Raw genomic sequence first — 7,978 nt, 5'->3', positions numbered from 1 at the left:
AAAGCAAAAAGGCTTGATTGGACAAAAATGGGGAAACCAAGCGATTTCTCTGATCGATGTTATTTAAAGGCGCAAACGAGTGAAAATGCCCAGTGTTTTCCACGCAGTGGCATGGGGCCATGGGGCTCCAGAGGAGCACAAGTAGCCTGTTTTGTTCCAGGAACAATTAGTGCATTCCATCTGAGCCACTGGGCAGGGTGCAGAAGGAGAGAAGAGGCTTCCTCATAATAGCTTTGGTCAGAAAGCTCCAAGTTGGTGGGAGTTCCTCCAGACACTGTCCAGAAAGCAGGCCGCTAAGCTGAGAAGTCCTGGATTTCCCTCCCCTCCCCATGCCGGCAAAACTATGCTGAGAATGCATAGGCTTCAGATGAAGCTGAAGCAGATACTTCACAACCAAGGGGGAGTAATGTTCCCAGCGGAGGACAAGGAACACTCAAGAAGGGAGGGCTGTCTGGAGCTCAGAGAACAATCCCTATGTGTGAAGCTGAGAGATATTTGGAATGGATTAGATAGAAAGGGGGAGGGATGCTGCACACGAGGAAGGAGGGGAAGGGGTGGCTGTGTGTGCTGCAAGTTTATTTACTGCTGCTGTCTAATAAGAGAGTATGGCATAGCAGCTAGAGTGTTGGTTGGAGGTGGAGAAGCCAGCTTCAAATCATGCTCCGTGGGTGGTTTTGAGCAAGAGACTGTCTCCATGGTTAACTTATCTCACTTGTTGTGACCTGAGTTCTTCCCGTAGGAAGGACACAGAATACCAATAAAATAATAAAGGTACTTAGGATTGCAATTCTACAAGACATTTATTAGCGAGTAAGGATAGGGAAACGGTGTTTCTGTGCACTGCTCTAGTTCACCAGAAGTGGCTTAGTCATGCTGGCCACATGACCCAGAAGCTCCCTCAGCCAATAAAGCGAGATGAGCGCCGCAACCCCAGAGTTGGTCACGACTGGACCTAATGGACAGGGGTCCCTTTACCTTTACCTTTGAGAATAGGGGAGACATTTTGTACAGTACACAAAGCTACCTAATTCACCCCTCCCAAAATATAAAGACAAAAAATGCAGCTAAGCTTCAAAATTCACACCTCTAGGAATTTTGCAATACAATGCAACCATAAAATGGGCACAAAACTTGTATATTAGAGGAATGTGTGCATGGAAAAGGTACATGTTAATAAAAACAACCAAGATGCATTATAGTGTATTATAGAAAGTTGTTTACAAAGTGAGTGTAATAGACAGAACTACATAAAAATGTGTATATAAGGAGAAAAGCACACTAAAATGTTGGCAAACTTGCATGAGAACTTTTTTCTTAACTCACAAACAGATGCAGAAATGTGGCAGGTTGGTAAAATGAGAAAGGGAAAGAACTAAAATTGATAGATTTGTCTATGACTACTAGGGAGTAAGCCTCATTGAATCTACCTGAGCTTGCTTCTGAGTAAAGCTGTGTAAATGTGCATTCCCTTTGCTACCTTTGTTCCATCCATAGGATTCTTTGGCAAATTGGCCATGATTTACTTGGCTGGAATCTATTCAAATGTATTTGGATATGGAAAAGCTCCATCATTCTAGACAACAGATATGCATCTTAGTTTTAATAGCTTTTTCCAGTTGTCCAACAGCAGTGCAAATCAGAGGTTAATTGGAAGATTTTATTGTAGTGTTTTGCTGGCTGCTACCCAGTCAAGCATTAGCCGCTTTCACAGGACAAATGCATGGGCACCGAACGAGTGGACAGAGGAGCAGGAATATATGCACTTTCTCTGCATCTAGTGAACTGTGAACAGAGCTTGCAGGACTATACAAGTATGAACATAACCAGGGATCCCAATCCCACAGAGAACAAGCAGTGATCCAGCTTCTCCATGCATGTGAGAAAAGAACAATTGATACTTTGCTAGCAGAAATGCACACACTATGCTGTGCTTGTGCATTAATAGGAGGTTGGATTAGCTGTTCTTTGAGATCCCTTCCAACTCTCTGTCTTTAAATAGGTTAATTTTGTGAAGATGAAATACATACTGCATTACCATGGCATCTATGCCATCTATGGTGCTCAATATTAATTATCTTACAACTCAACTTTCAAATACTATTTAACATTGACTACTACTGCATTATCACCACAAAATACAGCTAAACAGGATACAACCTATGGTAAATTGTCTGCGGAATTTTGAGCTGTTTGGAAGCTTAGCAGGTTCCACAGGAAGAACAACTGAGAGACTATTATTCGGCCACCAGTTCCCATTTTGCTTTGCTAAGTGATGTACCATTGCACACTAGATGTTAGTATTGCATTGCATGCCAACAGTCAAAATAAGCCAAGATATTAACTGTCAGATATCAGATTCTGAACCTGCATATCTGTGGGTGTCAAACGCAAACATCCGGAGAATATCCAGAAAGAATATCCAATATCTTTGCCAAGTTGGCTTGAAAGTGAACTGGCTTCACATCCTGATACTGGACACTTACAGGCTGGAGCAATAAAATAAAAACAGTGGCAATTGTGTTATTTGGTGGTTGTGAAACTTTACCTGTTGATTCCCCCCCAGAACTCAGTTCATGAGAGCAAAGAACCACTTTGTCAGTTAATTTATGAATGACAAAGAGAAGGGACACTGTACTTTCTTCCCTTAAGTATGGTCCAGTCTCTTTCCTTAGATGAGGGGCTACCCGGCTGTAGCACTGTATTTAGATTTTCTACAAGGGAGCGTACATAGATCCTGAGTCACATGTCAACTTAGGCTCTCAGTTGCACACTTCATCATGGGTGTGTGGCCTGGGCTGGAGTCATTAGACACCCATATCCTTGAAGCCTGGGGTGATTTGTTTGACTTCTTCCCTTGAGTCTACTGGGGCTCATCCACTGGCACTCAGACTGGAACCCATTTCAAAGGCCTCTCTAGAAGATTGTTCAAAAGTAGCTCTGAAGAGGCTGCTCCTGAGTTTTAGGAATCCCCAAGGTGGGCAAGGGGAAACCTTACCTCTGCTCAGTCATCAGTCAATGGAAGGTCAGTTCTTCATTCAAGAGGTTAGTGTTTGGCTCTGAGTCAGAGCACGGCAGTTACCAACACCTGTGTGAAGCCCAAATTCAGTAGTGATGGTTCAATAGACAACACAGCTTTTCCCCACTAACTGTCTCCCCAATTCCCCAACTAAATCAAATAGTTGATTTCTGGGTTATTAAAAAAATGAAAAATTCCAAAGTCCCACTCCTTATAGTGCATCTCTGTGTTTCTCCCATTGAGAGCAGGGCTTCTTGCTCTCCAGCCCCCAGAACTCAAATTTGTTTTGTGATTTGTGGAGTGAGGCCATTTCAAACCCATAATGAGGAGCTGCTGCTTGTAGTCCTCCGTCTCAGAACTGCAGGCCTGAATCCAAAGTCTTGAATGTAATGGGAATCTAATTGTGCCTTCCACTTGATTAGATTATGCTGCTGCATTTCCTAACTCATTTATGTTCAGTTTGCAATCCATCATGAACCCGGTGCCTCCACTGATATACTGCCAATTGCTAGCATGAGGGCCATTAATGTCTGAAATGTTGTTTTTGAGAGGCCGGTTGTGGGTAAATGCATCAGGGTTTGTTCACCAATTAGCGGGTTTTCAGGAACCAAGCTTTAAGCTGAGTGATGAAACACTAGCTTGTGCTAGAATGGATTTAGGAGCTGGGACATGGGCCTGTTTAAAGTGCTCCTGTAACTACCATCATTCTAAGAACAGAATATCACTAGCTTTAAGGCCATAGTTTAAAGATACGGGACAAGGCTCTCATTCCCAATAAAGAGAATGACAGATTGCTACAATTCTAGTGATTTAATCTTATGGAAAATACTGTTGCTAGGAGAGATGCTTCTTCATCCTAAACAGAATAGCTGTGTTCAGAGAGGGAACTCATACTTTTTCAAAGATAGGGAACTCTCTCTCTATTAATACCTGGTCAAGATGCCTCCTATTGAGCTACCAGAACTTTAACCTCACCTGGCCAGCCTTTCATAGAGCTAGCACTGAGAAGCAGATGCCAATGTGATCGCTGTCTACTCTCTGCTATACCAACAGGTCTATTCCACTGATTTCAGTAGAAGATTGTGCATGCAAGGCAGCCTCCTCCCATCTACATTAATACGGGAAAGTTTATGTCTGGGGGAACTTCATTTGCACACCAAAACCTCTACATGTATCACTTGCAATGCCCAGTGAATCTAAACACAATGAGTTTGAGCTAAAATAAGCAAGTTTGGTGCTCAAAATTTGCTTGCTAATGTGCTTTTGATTTCATTAGGATCTGAAATACGTGGGCTGGTGAGAATCTCATCAATGTCATTATTTCTAAATTTTGAACCAATTAGAAATAAGTCTTGAAAGAACAAGTTAATTTGTTAAGTTGAATAAACTTGGAGTCCTTATATCCAGCCATTTATGTATGTGTTAAAACATGACTAGCTTGCAATGAGAAAGAAATTGTTTCTTCTAGCAACGTTGAAACTTCTTGCCATTATCTTTCAAAGCTACACCAGCATTGGATAAAGTTTTGTTATCTCTGTAGCCGGGTAACTGACTCTGGCCTGCACATTGGCCATGTAAAATCTTCTTGCATTTTTCCAGATTAAAGTGAGCATTCATGCCAGGTTGAGCAAGCATGAAATGGCCCGAAGTGCAGAGACCTAAGATTAGGGTGTAGACTGTTTAATCACGGCCCATTACCGTTTAACCTCCATCTGAGTCACTGTAGTGGGATAACCAAAGTCTGGATTCTCTGGCAAATTAACTCTGAGTCTTCAAGCCCAGACGTCTCAGATATACTTTCCATAGATACTGGACTTTCAAGTGCTTGTATCAAAACTTCTATGCCTACGATGGAGCTATTTGTGCCTCTATGATTTATGAATACCTGGGTGACTCTCAGAAGAAACCTACCTTGGTGAGATACATATGTGTTGCAAAATGTGGAGAGAACGCAATTCTGCTCACAGGCCTGGCTTCCCCGGAGAAAGATTTGTCTGCATTAGAAGGAGATTGCTCTAATCCACTATGTGGAAAGAAAATACTGTAAACATGAGGCTGGAATATATTGTGCTGAAGCAGAAGGCTCAATGGCGGTGCTTGAGCACTATGCTCTTTGCGACTGGGTGGGTCTTGAACCAATGGATTTGTGCTGTGATCAGAAATGAAAGCATTCAGACTAGTCCCTACCCACCGCCCAGGGGTGGCCCATCATTATCTAAAAAAATAAACCAGATATACTGCAGAATATAAATATTCACCCTGCAGAGGGCTTGTGATGTCATCGCAGGGATACCTGAAATTCATGTTAGTGATTTTGTTTCACCTGTGAAAATATTCTTTGTAACTCCCCGTACTGTAGCTTTGCAGTCGAAGAGCAGACTAAATGTAAACAGGCATTGAAAGTAAATAAGAGCATCTTTTCTTCTACGGCATAAGGCTGACACATAGCCAAAACAGAAAGAAGTAAAGCAGAGGGGATCTAATGGATGCATAATGACATCTTGGTGCAGAGAAGGAGGATACCACATCAAATAATTATACATTCTGCCTTTATAGTATTTGAGTGGCTGCAGTAAATGCTGTAGGACGGAGCACTTAGCGTAAATGCATAATATGGGTACCAGATTTCTCAGGGTAACACAGCCTGGAATGATTGCAAATTCTATTTTGAAAAAGCAATTATCAGCTGTGGAGTTGTGAATAGTCACAGCTGCCATTACCATTAGTAGCACAGCACCCCCTAGCAAAAAGCCAGAGAACTTGCTCTGCTAATGACTCAAAGGCAGACAACCATGTGCCACAAGGGCTTCCCAAAGTGTGAAATGGGGCTTCTAGGGTGGCTTGTTCTCCTTTTCTGAATTCTTCCAGACCTTTTTCACAGGCAGCTTAATTGGGCCTGGCGTTGTTGTATAATTCTCCCCCCTCCCTGTTTTAACCACTTGTGTTTGTAGGTTTCTGGGGAGGTGGGGTTGCAAATGGCTGCACGACTCCCAGTTTGTATGCGCCTGTCCTGGGAACATAATGCGTGCAACCTGCTCTCTCTGTTTTTTTAATCCGCCTGACTTGAAGATGAGAACATTGCGCCCCCGACTGAGTCTGGCTTCTGTCAGGTTAATTATCTGTAAGAAAGGCCGAACAACTACTCATTGACACTCATACCTGGACAAAGATTAAGCATTCTGAGCACTAGGAAGGGTCTGTTGATTTCTGAAGTACGTTGAGATATCTTTGGGGAAATCCCACACGTGCATCTGTACGCAAAGCTCAGCATCGCTCATGGCAGCAGCTAATATTTCAAGAGAAGACATCAGCACTTTCCCTGGAAATATAAAAAAGGGTGGGGGTGAAAGGGAGCAGCTCAATTTCAACAGCGTGGTAGCAGGAAGTCACCCCCCCTCCCAGTTAGTTCACCAAGGAAACGGGCGGCAAGGTTGCTCTTGAGTTTTAACGGCTTTTGCGGTTCCCCTCTCAGTTTCCTGGCCCTTCTTTTTCATAACCTGAAAAGCATTAAAAGGGGGCTGTTTTCATTGGTCCTGGCCCCAGAAGAGTATAAAATGTGTCTGAGGCCCAAGTGGGGGAGAAATGTAAATGCAGGAAGCATGAAGCTGCAGAGATATATTCCTTCGGGACCAGCGGCATTTTTATCTGCTGATTCATTGCTTCCTTTTTTTGCATCTGGCTTCCTCTCCAGCCCTATACCTTAATTTCTTGACTAATTAATTTGCTATTTACAGCTCGGTTTGCTTGTGAAAACCGCCAGCCCGCCTCCGTTTGCTCTATGTCTCAGAATTGTACTCTGTCGCCATTGATAGTACGCTGCGTCCTTTTCCCATTCTTATTTCTGTGTCGGATCTGGAACAGCCCACTCCCCAAGACTATTGCTGTTGCAAATAATGTGTATAACACGCTCTGCATTTTACAGTTTTTTTGGGTTTTTTAGCTGTCCAAGGGTGGGGAAGGTATGTCTGTCTGCATGACTGGCCTCTGCAGAAGAAAGAAGATCTCCCTTCAGATAGATTTTTATCTGAACTTGGTGCAGAGTTAAGCTCAGAACTGCTGTTCATGTGGTATTCTCCTCCAGTCCGATATAGCCTCAAATGTGTACCTGCTGATGTGTGCTACCAAGCCCAGTGCTTTTTTTCTGGGGGGACGCAGGGGTATGCATACCCCTAAACATTTTGCGAATCTATCAGGAGAAGAAACTAAAAATTGTAAAAAAAAATACAATTAGTTTCTTCTCTAGCACGGTGAATCGTCAGTTCCATTGCTACCCCCAATGGCGGCCTCATTTCCTGTCATGGTGTATCCTGAGCATCAAACGGAAGTGAGCATTTAATGTGTCAAGTTGGAGTTGGAATTTAGCACGGTGATTGGTCAGTTTCGTTGTTACCACCTCCGATGGTGGCTTCATTTCCTTTCCTGGTGTAATGCATGCTCTTTGTGCTTTAGTCCATTTACTGTATTTATTTTTCCTGATTTGAACTATAAAATGATGGTTTTCTTGAGTCAAAATGAGAGTACCCCTAAGCATTTTTTTGGGGGGAAACAGCACTGACCAAGCCCATTTCAATGTTTTAGTGTTGTTCTACAAAGCCCTGAGCACAAGACTCATCATTGTTTTTAGGGCAGGGGAAGACTTGTTTGCATGACACAGGAAGAATGAAAGCATGCAAAGTCCACCCAAAATGAAAAACCTCCAAAATATTAAGCAGAATGCCAAGATCTGGAGATGTTGCATTGGTGGGTGGAGGAAAGGATGCTCAACAGCAGCAGCTCTGAAAGGCACTTTTGAGGGTGTGTTTTCTGCTGCTGTGCAGTGCAGCAAGGCAATCCATAGGAAATCTGCCAAGGGAAGGGCCATAGCTGAACACATGCGTTGCAGGCCAAAGGTTCTGGGTTCAATATCTGGCACGTCTGACATGGCTGGGAAAGATGGCATGAAACTATAGAGAGCCACTGCCA

General features: G+C 43.1%; 1 long non-coding RNA gene across 1 annotated transcript; it reads right to left on the bottom strand.

The window, feature by feature from the left end:
• Positions 1-2,995: 2,995 nt before the first annotated feature.
• LOC310671987 lies at positions 2,996-6,212 on the bottom strand. Its single transcript, XR_014508334.1, has 3 exons — positions 6,176-6,212; positions 4,928-5,039; positions 2,996-3,085 (listed from the first exon to the last, which is right to left on the bottom strand). It is a non-coding gene; the product is annotated as an uncharacterized lncRNA (long non-coding RNA).
• Positions 6,213-7,978: the final 1,766 nt, after the last annotated feature.

Source organism: Podarcis tiliguerta, assembly GCF_965153285.1.
Source record: "Podarcis tiliguerta genome assembly, chromosome: 2".
Taxonomy (NCBI): Eukaryota; Metazoa; Chordata; class Lepidosauria; order Squamata; family Lacertidae; genus Podarcis; species Podarcis tiliguerta.
Note: the sequence above shows the minus strand (reverse complement) of the source record. Positions and strands in the feature narration are given on the sequence as shown.